The sequence below is a fragment of the Manis javanica genome, chromosome 6, assembly GCF_040802235.1.
Source record: "Manis javanica isolate MJ-LG chromosome 6, MJ_LKY, whole genome shotgun sequence".
In the NCBI taxonomy this organism is placed as follows: Eukaryota; Metazoa; Chordata; class Mammalia; order Pholidota; family Manidae; genus Manis; species Manis javanica.
The window spans coordinates 124,184,924-124,200,358 of NC_133161.1; the positions used below are offsets into that span (position 1 = coordinate 124,184,924).

Genomic DNA, 15,435 nt, shown 5'->3' on the forward strand with positions numbered 1-15,435 from the left:
TCTGCTGCAGTAAACATACATTGGTATGTAAATGGACTAAAGGCAGGTGGGAAATTCTGCAAATCCTGGGTGAAAACTTCCGTTTGCCCCACAGTACTCTGGTTCAGTGTTATGCAAGAGAACTATAATGTGAGTCACATATGTAACTTTAAATTTCCTAGTAACCACATTAAAAAGTATGAGAAACAGGTGAAATTAATTTTATGCTATATTTGTATTTAGTATATCCAAAATGTTATTTCAACATGCAATAAATATAAATATTATTGAGATATTTTACATTCTTTTCTCAGTAATAACAGTTTGACATCTTGTATTTTACACTTACAACTCATCTAAATTTATACTAGCCTCGTTTCAAGTGTTCATGTAGCTGCCATAGTGTACGTCCTGGCTCTGCTTGACCAAACTCCAGTGTCACAATAATACTGAATCCCTCTGCAAGTTGCCTCATTAATGGGATTTCAGCATGGTTCAAATTTTAAAATCTCTTGAACATTTCTCTCTCCCACCATCTCAACCACCACCAAAACAAATACACAAATATTATTATTTATTTTACTTCAAAATGTCTGCAAATTGTACAGGATGTGGTAAACTCATGATCAGTGCTATTTGAATTAAGCCATATGAAGGTAACAACAGGCAATTACCCATTTTAACAGCTGCTAAGTGGTGTTAATTGCTGACTGTAGACCACAAGCTGAGCAATTTTCTGTGTACTGTACAAACAGGAAAAATAGAAGTTAAAAAGTATTATGCTCAATATAAGGTGCAGTATTTTGTTGCATAATATATTTTTATAACCTATGACTTTTATGAATTTGACCATGAACAGGTAATTTTCTGATATATGATAATGAAAATAAATATATGATATATGTATGAATATGATAATGATATATGTGTATGATTGTTCATTATTATTTTCAAATAGTAAATATTTAAAGCATTAAATATTTAGGACACTTTAATTGTACTACAGCTTGCAAGAATGTTTTTCTATGGAATTGGAAGAGCATGGACTACAGTATGGAAAGAAATGTAAACTGGTTGCCTTCCATACTTCAGAGAAATGGATATGCTGAGTGTGAAGGGAAGAAAGGGTAGAGCTTAATTTCTTTTATGGTCTTCTTTGTATTCTTTTACATCTTAAAATGTGTGTTTGTTAATTTTGCAATTAAATATATAATTATACGTATACACATATATAAAATTATACACACACACATATATATAGACACACACACAAGGATAAAAAACAAAACTGCTCAAAAATAAATAGAAAAAATGCAGATTTGCAAACAAATATCTCTGTGGCTGGTGATTACATAGAAGAAATGATGGTCATTTGTAAATGATAGATTTTAAAAGGTGCTTAGAAAATAATTTTGCATTTATGCGTTGCTGGAGAAACTTTTAACCAAGACATCTCTATAAAGGTAGAAGAGAAAGAAAACAATTTTATTATTGAATACACACTAAACCAGAATGTGACGTGCATCATAGGCAATCTAGTCAAAGATTTCAAGAACAGAAAGAAATCTCACCCTTTTCTATGGGCAAGCAATTACAACCCATCATATACATTTTAAACATTTTAAAGAGAAACAAAAACTATTTCTCAAGTAAAAGAACTTGACATTACTATTTGTCAGATGAAATTTATCCTAAATTAACTTGGTAATTGAGTTGAGCATCTGGCCTAGTCAATTGGATTTTTACAAAGGAAAAACATGGTTGTGGTATCTTTATGATATGAGGTCGTTTTGCAACGTCGAGCCAGAAGCCTGCCGCAGTGAGGCTGCTACCCTTCCGCAAAAACTAGGGAGTGGAGTCAGTATCTTCCTGGGATGGTTACGTTCCAAAGAGGTGGTTCCCAGATTGTTGAGAGGAAATTCCTGCTCATAAAGCTGGCAAAGTCTTATTTAGCTTTTAGGAGGATCTACACACATTTCGAGTGACAGATGAAGAAGTTATATGTACAAGTTTTCTCAAGAAACTATGCTATGAATAAGGAGAACAGAAAAATTCCTGTTTTCAACAGGGAGCTTTAAATCTCTCCTGTTTCTTTTGTGTTTGCCTCACAGTACCACAATTCTCTTTAAAAGAAACAAATGAAAAAGCAAACAAAAAGCAAATGAAAACTACTTCACAGGAAAGCTTGAGAGTCTTCTGCAAATTGCAGATATAGTCAATAGAATTATCCAACCTGGTAGACTCTTAAGTGTATATATGAGGGATCAGTGTCATGGGCTGAAGGCTTCTGTATCCCCCCCAAATTCATATGTTGAAATCTTAAACTCCAGTGTGGTGGTAGTGTGAGGTGGGCCTTTGGGAAGTAATCAGGTTGTAAGGGTGGAGCTTCTTGAACAGTGTTTATACCCTTATAAAGACAGATTCTAGAGGATTTGTTTTCTTTCTCCACCATTTGAAGATTCAATGACAAAGTGGCCATCTGCACACCAGGAAGAGGGCCCTCACCAGACCCTGGATCTCCTGGCATCTTGACCTCAGACTTCCCAGGCTCCCAAACAGTAAGGTACAAATTTCTATTGTTAAAACCACCCAATGTACGGTATTTTTGTTGTAGTAGCCCAAACCAACTAAAACAATCAAGTTGGAGATTTTTCAGTTGCCTTAGAGCACAGCTCATGAGACCCTTTTCTAATAATCTATGCATTTTTGGTTTAAGTAATAGAATTTTCTTATTTCCATACTTATTCTACAGTATTTTACAGTTAAGGAATTTTCTACAAAATAAAATATGTTATCTATAAGGAAGAAAAGAAAATAATTTATGATCAAACATTGTTAATAATTGTGGTGTATTTTGCAGTAGTACTCTGTACATTTTAGTGTACTTGAAATCATAGTGTATATATAGAATTTTGTTAGACTTTTAAATGCAATTTTGTATGTTTTAAGGTCTGTAACCAACTTTATAGTTTTTCACATAGAGAATGTATTATAATTTTAAAACTATGCTCTAGGAGCTGTTAGTTTCTAAATTAGTAATTCACATTCCATGAGTAGTCAACTAGCATTTATCAGAAATACCACACCACAGAAGTTGCTACAGTGAATAATCTAGCTGTCTCTATGCTCATTCTGCACCAGTTGCTTTGTATTATATACATTGTAACTATGTTTTTATTGGTGATATCAGTTAATTAGCAAAATTAATGTTAGAATTGGTATAAAAGGTAAATGGATTATCTGGAATATTATTGACACACTTCCTCATCTTTGTATTAGCATGATAAAAATTTAAGGAACACCCTTAAATTTCTGTCCAAGGATCTCAGCGGAATTTAAAGAAAAGCAAAGGGGTGAGTTAATCTTTTTAAATATGTGTGGTAGCATATAGGAAAAGCATATTTTCAGGAACTAAAATGGGGTAGAAAAGAATGGAAAATTTTCATTAAAAATCTGCATAAAACTCACTAAAAAATATATGGAATACTGTAACATGCAATGTTGGGAAAGTTCTCTAGGCTTGATGAATATTGCTCAACATTCTGGTTGTCAATGTTCTGATCCTTCCCCTGAGAATTCCTGGTTACATGATTTTGATAGATGGCTAGATGAATACTGTAGCTGGAATATGGCCGTCTGCCTCAGCTAAACCTTTAATGGAAGGTGTTTTGAGAACTCTGAAAAAGGCAAAGTGTTTATAGAACACTTTGTGTTATACTTTCTATTAAATACTTGCTTAAAATAAGTCAGCATGTGGAGCAGGTAGGGTCAGAGGCATGCTTTCATTATAACTTTTTAGTGGGATAATTCTGGAGGAGCAGCTACCTATTACCCAGGGCTACAGGTGGCTACTAAAAGTGCCAAAATAACTTATAATTGTCTAAGGCTAAGTTACCATATGCTAGTATGGAATGTAAGTACTTCTCTTATTGTATTACTTTATGAACACTATATTATGGACTGAATCTTTTACCACAGTTTATTCAATCAGGATCAATTGATAGGCAAGTGAGAATGAGAAACAATATAGCAAAGACCATCTTTCTTCATGAGTTTTGAATTTCTAATTATTTTATGGTGCTATAGTACCAAAAGTAATGCTACTTCTCCAAAACATGATTGTAGCTTTTTATATAGGAGCAAGTTGTTGTCCAGAAAATATATGCTTGTTTATAATCCCTCTATTTCTCTGGAAGTTAGAAAGTTTTTCAATTTTCTCCTTATCATCTTTTATTTTGAATGTAATGGAAAAGGAAAATAGCAAAACCTCCTGACATTTTAGGACGATTATTTACCAACCATCTCCTTCCTCTCTCCTTTTCATGCATATGCACACACACCGACAACAGTGACCTACAGGGGAGGAGGGGATTAGGAGGCATGGTTTTAATCACTAGTGTGATCAAGGAATAAATACTTATTCTGTCACTCAAGAAAAAACCAAATATCTAGGATATTTTACCTAGATATCTAGATATCTAGAAAGGGCAGTAGCTAGAAGAAAATATCAGAGTATTAAATTTGCAAAGGCCAAGTTATCAGCTGTTACTAAAGAAGTAATGAATAGAACACTCTAAAGGGGAATACTACACCAAAAAGTGGGTACTTAACCCAAGTTGGAAAGTGTGGAAAAGATATCTATACATGTTTTATGAATGATATTGTAGATTACTCACTTTAGGGAACTTATAAATACTAATATATTTATACATAAATATTGTCATAAGTTATTAATATAAATATTAATTGATATAAATATGAAGTGATTATATATTATATAAATATTAAGAAGAGTTAATACTCATTACATAGAAAGGTTATCTGTGGTATAAGTTCTTGAGACCTTTCTTATTCTTATGTGTCAAATCAATTTTATTCCTTTAATTTCATTATTTTTCCTAGTAGGTGTAGTCTCTGAATGAATAGATTAGTGAGAATTGAGTAAATAAGTAATAATTACATCACCATTTCCTCTAATCCAATATTGCCAATTATTTTTACTCTTGAATTTCATATATAGTTTAAAAGACTTTTCAAATATGCAAATGTTTATAGAATGAAAACAATACACAGGGATAAGAGGAGGAGCTTATTTATATGTAAATGACTTTGTAAAGAAGTAATAGAGCATGTATTTCTCCTTGTTATAAAGAAAATTTCAATATCCTGAAAAACAGTCTTGTTACAAGAAATGAAGTTAAGGAAAGGAAAACACAATATCTTACTGGGTGAAGCAATTGCCTGGCTATCTGATATGCATGAAAATGTTCCCGAGAACTGAATGCACCACTCAGACTAACAAGAAGGAATCTGATCAAAGTCTTATCATCTACAGAATATACTGAACTATCATTTTTCCTTCAAGCAGTTATCAAAGTAATGTTAAATGGGTATATTTTAAAAGCCATACCTAGAAAACATGGCATATATTATCATTTATTAGAAAAATGTATCTCCAAAATGATATAACTCTTTTGCACTGAAACAGAGTGAACATACTTACACTTCAATAAAACATTTTTATATACAATAAATTATTCAGTCAAGAGACTAGAATTGTTGTAGAATTTAAAAGCAAGAGATTTTAAACCTGTTTTATATAGATGGAATATCATATATGTGTGTGTATGTGTGTATAGTCTATATTCCCTATGGTGTGCTTTTCATCCCCATGATTTATTTATTTTAAAATTGTAAGTTTGTACCTCTTTATCCCCTCACCCAGTTCACCAATTTTATCTTTCCTAGTGGTACTGTAGTAAGAACATATTTAATATATATATTATAGGTTTCAGTTTCAGACTGAAATCCCCAAGTGTCTCTGGATATTTAGTGTTCATAAGAACTACCTGAAGAAATAGTTACAAACACAGATTCCTTTTCCTCATTTCAGATCTGCCTAATTAGGTCTCTGCAGGGAGCCCAAGGAACCTGTATTTTAGTGAGCAGACTGGGGGGTTCTGATGCAGGTGGCCCATGCACCTTAGTTTGGAAATTCTGCTAACATAACAGGGAGGAGACTTAGTTAGCATTACTGAATCAAATGTAAATAGTATTAATCTTGATTATATAAAATACTGAAATAACTAACAAAACTTAGGGGACTAAAGAGCCAGGACATGTAAAAGGGAAGAGAAGCAATGTCCTCGTTTTCATAGTGAAGAATGATCAGATTCATTGCTTGAAGGAGATGAATTAAGAAATAGGCATAACCATATTATTGAAAATTATATATTTGCATATAATTTTAAGTTATATTTGGTGATGAACAAAAAATGAAAACTAATTAGTTATGGAGGAGGGGGAGGTGGAAGATAGATGAGTAAAATTTTACTTTGATTTTATACCTTTTGGTACAGTTTGATTAAAAAAAATTCATATATACTACTTTGATTAAAAACTTCTAATTTTCATATGTTGCACATTTCCAGCTCTCTTGGGTTTTTATATATACAATCACACACCTTATTTAATTGCTGTATTTTGCTGTAATGGTTCTCTCTTTTCTCTAGCCTTTGCTGGAAGTTAACCACTTATGCTGTTACTATCAGTTCCTTTGGTCTCTTTGTAACTTGCTGCTAAAACTGTGCTTTGTTCTAGAGAAATTAGACAAATCAAATGCTTGAGAAGGATTTATAAATCAGCAGTTAACAGTTTTGAAGAATATATTAAGATACTTTTCAGTAATAAAGTGCAACAATTTTTGTATGTAGATTTGTGCAAGCTATGTCATTAGCTTTCCTATATTTGTTTTCTCCCTATGGATCGTGAGAGACCTTTGGCCCACCTCTGAGAGTAAGCACATCCTTCTACAATGGCAGGAATCCGCTGTAGGACCCTTACTTTTCATTGAAGAATACTAACACAATTCTTTTTTATTTTTTAGGAAGACATTTCTATTGTAAAAAATGATAAAATAATTTCTTCTATAGAAAGTACTTCGCAATGAATTGCAATCTTCACTCATTTCTACTCAGTGAGCTTGGATCACAAGCAGTGTATTCTCTCTTCCAAGTATTTCACTCTCTTTTTTCCTATAAGATCAGGAGAGTTAATGATGATACCCTTGCTTTGAGGGATGCCTTGAAAAATTGCCCTATTAAATTAATCTCAGTTTACATCCTTCAATAAACATTTTGTGTTGTTTTTATCACTTGTATTGGTGTTTTAGAACAATGCACATTACCTGACATACCCGAGTAAAATTTGCAACTGTCTCCCTTCTAAGAATAACTTGAATTCTGAGATCTTTAAATAATACAGTGGAATCTGTGAAATACATAACTGACCAGGGTTGTAGGAGTTTCTAGAAGGTTTAGTATAATTTGTGGCCACTAATTTGAAAAGAAAAAAGTTTTCATGGTATAAAATTTGGTTAATTGATTATGTCATTATAGATCCATGCTTTATTTTTCTGCCTTCACTTTCTCCTACTTTTAACTTTTTCTTTTTTACTGTTGAAAGGGAAAATAGTTCTTAACTTTGGCACCATATCTTTTCAGAGCAAATATCGTCTCTGCTCCTTCCAAATGTAGGTCTGTGGAAAAGATACTTAACCTTTGTGAACACTGGTCTCTTCCTCTTTACAAAAGAATATTAGTAGTGTTCTGCTCATGAGGTTTTTGAAAGGACTAAATGAAATAATGCAAATACAGCCAATACCATATACTCTGACTTGTAGCAATTATTAGCCATAATTGCTGTTATAACCTCCCTTAAACTTTTTCTAGATAAGAAATCTGCCTATTTAGGTATATGCTTATATATATATTTTTATATATGCAAATACATAAGCATGTATATATTTATTATTTGAACCCAGACATTTTGAGCATTGCATATAGTCTCTTTATATTCTTATTTTCTATTTTATTCCCATAAATCCAACATAGCCAGTTTTAAGAGAGAACCTGATAGCTTGGCATCCAGCAGAGAACATATATTCAGGATAATGCTCACAGCTTGCTATAAAAGCATGTCTATGAGCACAACCTGATGAACCCATAAAAAAGTGTTTCACAGAGAAATACAGGAAGTGGAAGGAATAATGGAAAATATAAGTATATTCTAATTGGTTTCTAGGAAAAAGGAAATGTGTACATACAATACTATTAAACTGAAGGCTGATACATGATATGTCAAAATGTATTCCACGTTCTCCTCTGAGGTTCAAATAGCATTCTATTCTTAGAAATTCATTTTACTTAACGTGTCTCCTCTTCCCACACAGTTCAGTTAAATCACTTTTGTTTTGTGAAAATAAAATAAACTGTCTTGAAAACCACGTTCATACCATCATTTGCTTTAACTAGTTGGCACTATTCAAATTAAGATGAAAGCCTGCACCAACCAAAACCCCTTTCTGTCTTTCCTTTGCATTTCTTTTTTTCTTAGCTGCTTTATTTTCCTTCCCCTCATCTCAGCTTGCAGCATTTTCTAATGCTTACTAAGGGAAATCTATGTGTGCACAGCTGGGCCTTTTAAACGACTCTTTGTCTGTCTTCTTAATTTCTCCTTTATTTTTTTGAGAAGAAAGTAAATAAGCAAAACACGAAGGGAGGAAGTTGATTTTCAGTGTTATTTCCAATCCTGAAATACTTCCAGTGTATCAATCATACACTTCTGACCAAGATCTATATTTTTAGTAGGCAGATTGCTTCATCTGCAGATATGCGGACAATAATCAGGTTCTCAGTGTGCTTTGAGTTTCATGCTTGCCCATCTACCACATACCTAATAGAAGTCATTGCGCGCTGCATGATTGAGAGAGAATCCATTATCCGGCAAAGATAGGAGGTAATTAAAAAGCATCAACTCAATTGTATCTATGATTTCTATCAAATGTCTCTCTAATTTCTAGTCTCCTTCCCAATGCCATCAAGCCAATGGCAAAATTCCTAAATGCTAATTTATATGGTCTAGCCCTGAAATTCTTTTAGAGAAGTCTGGCACCAATGTGCTAGTTTGCAACCAACCAGCCAGGGGATCAAATGTGTTAAGATTTTTCTAAAATGCTGTGAGTCTGAAACTATGGTTTAGAACTCTAAGAAAGATGGCAAAAAAGGCATCATTTTAAAAATTGCTCTTGAAGGCATTTTCCTCATGAGAACGTATAAGAATGACCTCTGTTAAAATTACACAAGACATGTAATTACAAACACTAACAGGAAAGGATTGAATTCTTCAAATTCGCCATATATTTAGGATTTTGAAAGTACATTCTGATATAAAACTCTGTCTGAATAAGAGTGTACATTAATGTTTAATCATTTGTTTCATAGTCAATAAAAAGAAAATTTCCATAACAACTTCAGAAAATACCTAAACAAGACATTTATTTAATTTTTCATTTCAATTTATTTTCATTTAGCAAAAACTTAAATACTTCCTTCTGAAAAGTAACCTAATTAAATTTTAAAAACCCATTTTAATATACAGTCTCTAATTCAAACTGCAATGATATCACTGAGTAAGACCCACATATTAACCTTCATATAAAGATCAAAGTAGAAAAATATGTGTAAAAATACCTGACCTATTCCAAAATTACCTATCCAGGGATCAACTCTCTTTCTGGAAGTAGATTATGATAGATGTAAAGAAGGGGTATAGGCACACTGATAGCTCCACATTTTAGTTTAATATTAAAATAGCATAGCTGGAGACAAATTAAATTACATCCTTTATTGTAAAGGATCACATAACCCTGTATATTACAATCATTTAAAAATCCTTACGATATAGCATAGAGAATCTCTCTCATTTAGTAATTATTTTTAAATGTTTATTCCTATCTTTATACTTTTGTCAAGCTACCACTGATTATAAGTAAAGTTCATGAAGAAAGGGATCATGTCTTTCTTATTCTTCCCATATCCTTAAAACCTAGCAGAGGGCTTATGTGTTTGATTACCAAGTAAAATATAGGATGCCTAATTAAATGTTCCTTTGGGGCATACTTACCCTAAAATATTTCTGTATTTTATCTGTAATTTTAATTTCACTTATGTTCTGTGTTTTATTTGCTAAATTTCCAATCTTTCCTATGTGCTGAGTAAAGAAAAACATGTTTGTTTAAAAAGATTTCCTGTTGTCCAGATAATTATATTGAAGAAAGAAGTACCCACAGTTTCACAATGATTTCCACTTAAAGTAAATTATATATGAAGTAATCTGTCTATAAAAATAAACATTAAGCTTTATAGTCGAAATGAACACATTTCTCCAAAGGTAGATACTTGGGGGTTTCCCATCTATTCTCTAAAATATATTTCCACAAGATTTCTAAATTGTTTGTTTGCTTTTTTAAAATATTAATAAAAGCAAGAGGAACTGGCTTTTTGCCAAAGCAAAAAGATTAAAATATTTGCCTTGGAGAAGTAAGGGTATAAAACACTCAGAATGTCAAGGTGAGACATCTCTCCTACCCACTTTGCCTATTAATTGCCAGCTTCTAGAGAAAAAGCTTGTGATTATCTTCTTGATATTGTAAGAAAAATATCACACACTTTTCTTAAAATTAGAATAAGCTCATCCTCCTAAAATGTGTCCACAGCCTTGATATGTTACAGTTTTATATAAATAAGAGCTGTTTTTGAGACCTCCACATGTCAGTAATTCTAAATCATCTTTTTAAACTGTTTGCTTGGAAGATTGAAGTCATGAAGACAATTAATTGATCAAGGGTGAATGTCTGAGGGACCATAAATTCTTCTAGTTCTAATATACTTACAACAAAGAAATTATTTTTCTTTCTTCTTTTTCTGTTTTTCTTTCTTACTTTTCTTTCTACTTTTTATTATACCGTTCTTTTCCTTTCCTTCCATATTATATGTTTCAGAGTTGCTGGGCCGGGGGGAGGAAAACTACAAAATCAAGGTAAAATTAACACCTTGAAAACTGAAGACAATTTCATCAGTTTAACGGCAATCATTTTTCTCTGATTAAATTTAATATTTAAAATGTTAATTTATTTTATCCAAAGGTCTCCTGGACCTCACAGTGGTAGAATCATATGAGTACAGGACCATATGATGGACTTAACTGTAAAAGTTCCTATTCCCAACTCAGTCTGATGACACATTAGGAAATGCTCAATGTTTCATTCATGATAGACAAGAGAAACTCTGTGTCTTACAGACAATCTGTACCAAAATCAGTAAAGGTGGAGACATGAAGACCATTGTGGCCTCTGCTTGCAAGTAACTTAATGGTGACTTAGAAGACATGGAAAATATATAGAATAAAAGTATGTCCTAGGGACTGAAAAATATGGTCAAAGAATGTGAAGTGTAATGTCACTTAGGGGTAGAACATTAGTGGAAAAAATTTAATATTTAGCTTTGAGGAAAATGTACAGTATTTATAGATGAATATTTAGGTAAAGAAATTTCTAGGTGGAATAGCATGGGAAAAAGCTTTAAGGAAAGTTCCATGACAAGTGAAAGCAGAGTTATTTAAACAATATATCATGTATTTAGTGAGATGTCTAACTTATCTTTATCTGTAGACTAAATTTTAATAGCATGTACCCCCAGGATTTTATGAGAATTAAGTGAGAAAATTAATGAAAGACGTGTAATAAAAAGCCATGAAACATTATGAATACTAAAAGAGAGTAACTTTTATTAAGAAAATATAGGAAACAGTATAACTGTGAGGTCTACTTTATAGTTAAATTTGGTTGGACCCTTCTGAACAGGTAAAAGAATTAGGAGAGAAAGTACTCAACAATAGGTTGAGATGAGAATCAAAGGAAAAAAACTTGCCTTTGTGTTTATTAAACTAAAATATTTATTTTTTCTCATTTGCAGTTATATGATTTTATTAATATACTATTTTATTAAACAAATTGTATTTGTTATAGTCATCCTTTGAAAACTAAACAAACAAATTGCATACCTGGTCTGTTACCATAGTGAAAATGAATGTGTACTTCCTTTTTATGGCAAAAATAACAGTCTTATTAAATGTCAGAGTGACTGTAAAATCAGAACTAATTGTGTTATTGTCATCAGACAAAATACTGGTCACTCCTGAGTGTGCAGATAAGCTTTGACATTTAGAATAAAGCTCAATGCTTCATTCAAAACTTATGGAGTGTTGCAGAAATACTATTTTATTTAGCTTAGTTTGGTCTCCAAAGTCCTTTCAAAATTCATGCTTGCTAACAGAAAGAAATGCTCCTTAAAAAGTTGTACATAATTAATTTTATGGTCATTTCTTTCATTTTTTTTACATTAGAAGTTATAATCTTTCTCCCTTGTTGTCATGCATTAAATGTTGTCCACGTATAGAAACAGACCCAAACATACAGGTTATACAATTTCCAGCATGCTTTTGGAAATCCTTTCTATTTCTCCTCCCACTCAATTAAATATATGAAAAGCCAAGTAAATATATATTCTCTTAGGGAAAACTTTGATTCCATGACTTCTTTGACTATTCCTACTTAACATTTCTCACAGGGAAATTGTCATTTGAAGAGCAGTGGAGTTAAATAGAGAACTTTCTATGGAGAAAAATATTTAAGGCAGATGTAAAATTTTATTCCAGTTTTTGAGTATAGATAAGAAGAGAGAGAAAACTTACTTTTCCTAGTTCTATAAGATAAATATGTGACTAATAAGCAGAAATTCCTAATACATAGTTTCTTCTTATGCTAAGGTAAAGTTTAGTGACAATGAGTGGCCACAAAACTGGCATGATCATTTTAGCACCTAAAAAATTTTGGTCTCTCTAATTCTCTCCCTTTGGTCTATCCTTAGTCCCAGAAATTGATTTCTTATTCTAATCCAAAGCAATTATATACCATGAACCAACTAGAGCTAACAGAATACTGTATATCTAGAATAGATATAGGATAGATCGAGTAAAGTACATTCACCAGAATGAAACATAAAATAGGTCATAAAACCTCAATAAATGTTAAAAGAATTACAATAATACCAATTATGTTATTTGACCATAATGAAATTTAATTAGAAATCAAGATATTTGTACAACTCAGAAGTATGTAGAAACTAAATGACATAGTTCTTAATAACATATGGGTCAAAGAAGAAGTCAAACAGGAAATTAGTAAATATTTTGGGATGAATGGAAATGAAGACACAGCATACCAAAATTTATGGGACACTACTAAAGCATTGCTTAGAGGAAAATTTATATTTTGAAATATCCATATTAAAAAAATGCAAATCAACAAAATCATCTTCTAAAACACTGGAAAAAGAAGAGCAAACTAACCCTAAAGGAAGCAGAAGGAAAGAAAAAAGACTGGACTAGAAATTAATGAAATAAGGAATAGAAAAAAAACATTAAAACCAAAAATTGATTATTTGAATAGATCAACAAAACTGGCAAACTGTTATCTAGCCTTACTGAGAAAAAAGGAGAGAAGACTTGAATTACTAAAACAGAATGAAAAAGGGAATATCCCTACTGACTTTACAAAATAAATACCTGGGGAATAATAAAATAAGATCAATAATATAGAGTGCTAGACAGAGAAATTACATAACAAAAATAAATAAATTAGGGAAGGGAGAAATGTTCAGGTACAAAATTTTAGAAAGTGTAGCTACGGAAGTTCTCATTGAAAAGATGTCCTTTATTAGGAAATGAATGAGTGAGTCTTTGATTTATCAGAAAAAGAGGAAAAATAGAGGAAACAGCAAGTGTGAAGTCCAGGGAATCTCCTAGGGACTATTAAGAGAACACTGAAACTGTAGCACAGTGATAGAGGGAAAAGAAATAGGTAATGAGTTCAGGCAGAAAATTTTTAGAGAATCACATAGAGCTTGTTGGATTACAATAAAACTGCAGAAACATTTTTCCCTGGTTGAAATAAGAGGCATTGGTAGATATTCAGTATAAGCAATAACATGTAATATCATTTTTAAAAGAATTTATCTCACTTTTAAGAATCTCCTCTAGCATGGTAAAGGAGTAAGCAAGAAGCCAGTTGTAAGGTTTTTTTTAGTAATTGTGTCAAAAGATGATATTAACTCAGACTGAGCCTATGAGAGTGAACCCATCATAGGATAGTGTATGGGGTGCCCCCTGTAATTACACCACATGAAGGCCTTTGTTAATGCAGTTTGGTGTGAAAGGGTTAAATTCAAGATATATTTTGAAGGTAGAACAAACAAGATTTATTGACAGATTACCTGTGGAGGGGTTTGTGAGAGAAAAAGAACATAAAATATGATTTTAGGTCTTCAGCATGAGCTCCTAAAGGAATGGAGTTGTCATTTCTGAAATAAGGAAGGTTGTAGGAGAACCATGTGTATGCGTGCAGAATATTATGAGCACAGATTTGTTCAAGCTAAGTTTAAGACAGCCATGAAATATCCAAATGAACCTGTCTTTGCAACTGAGGGATGGAGTTTAGGACAGGAGTCTGGTCTGGATACATAAATGTTGAAAATATCAGAATGATGCGATTTAAAGCCAAGAGCCAGAATGAGAATATATGCCTTTTTAATTGCTCTCTCAATTCATTACCTCCTCTATTATACTTTCTCCATGCCTCCAAACTGTGTTAGATGCCCCTCCAGTTCACATTCTCAGTAACTGGTGCAGTACATTCCAATATCATGGCATTTTAATATGTGAAATACCACCATATTATAATACTTTAGGGTGGGTTTTATTTCTGTATTGTTTTCACATAATAAGGTATTTATAAATGTCTATAACTGATGAATGAAAGAATTGTAAAGCTAATTATAATATCTGGGATAAAAGAGTGACTCTAAGACATACATTTGTAATTAGTGTAATGTTTTTTTTTCTTATGAGATTATGAAAATCTTATCACTGAACATATCCAAATAAAATGTAGAGTATTAAATTTCCATGAAGGATCTTGTGGAGGAGAATTATGTATATATGATCAGATCCTCTGAGAATTCTATCAACTCTAAAATCTTAACTTTTGTGAGTCAAATGAATTTATTATTGGGGAAAATAAATCAATGAATAATACAAATGTCAGAAGACCCACTGAACAAAAGGTGATGTTAAGGTGTCAGCTGCATGTACAGGTGCCCTTCTATGGAAAAGCATCAGTGAAAAGTTATTACCTTGGCAATTTCATCAAATTCCAGGTTCTACTTCTCAACCATATCCCTAAGGATTTAAAGATGCTTATGTATGCACAGAGAATTCACAAGAGACTTGATAGTGTATTAATTTACAGCAAGAAATAGAACTGTCAAGGGTACAGGTTTTCAAATAAGTCTGAACAGTTTTCTCTGTAGACAAGCCATGTGGAGAATTAATTTAACAAAACAATATCTTGTTGAGTAGGAAGAAATCCCCACAATAGGAGGTACAGGTTTATCATTTGAATGTTTCAAGCCTTCTCCAAGCTTGGATGTTCTAGTAGCCAGTCTTCTCAATAGGATAAACTTTCTCTCAGAACTCTCTTCTATAGAGTTGTTATAAACT

At 32.2% G+C, this 15,435-nt stretch overlaps 1 long non-coding RNA gene across 2 annotated transcripts in view; it reads left to right on the forward strand.

Annotated features, from left to right (window-relative positions):
• The first annotated feature begins 2,430 nt into the window (after positions 1-2,430).
• Positions 2,431-15,435, forward strand: part of LOC108397328 (uncharacterized) — a 97,781-nt gene continuing 84,776 nt past the window's right edge. For both annotated transcript variants that reach the window (XR_012132874.1, XR_012132875.1), the window contains exons 1-2: positions 2,431-2,542; positions 3,259-3,332. This is a non-coding gene — a long non-coding RNA (uncharacterized lncRNA). The remainder of the gene's footprint in view (positions 2,543-3,258; positions 3,333-15,435) is intronic.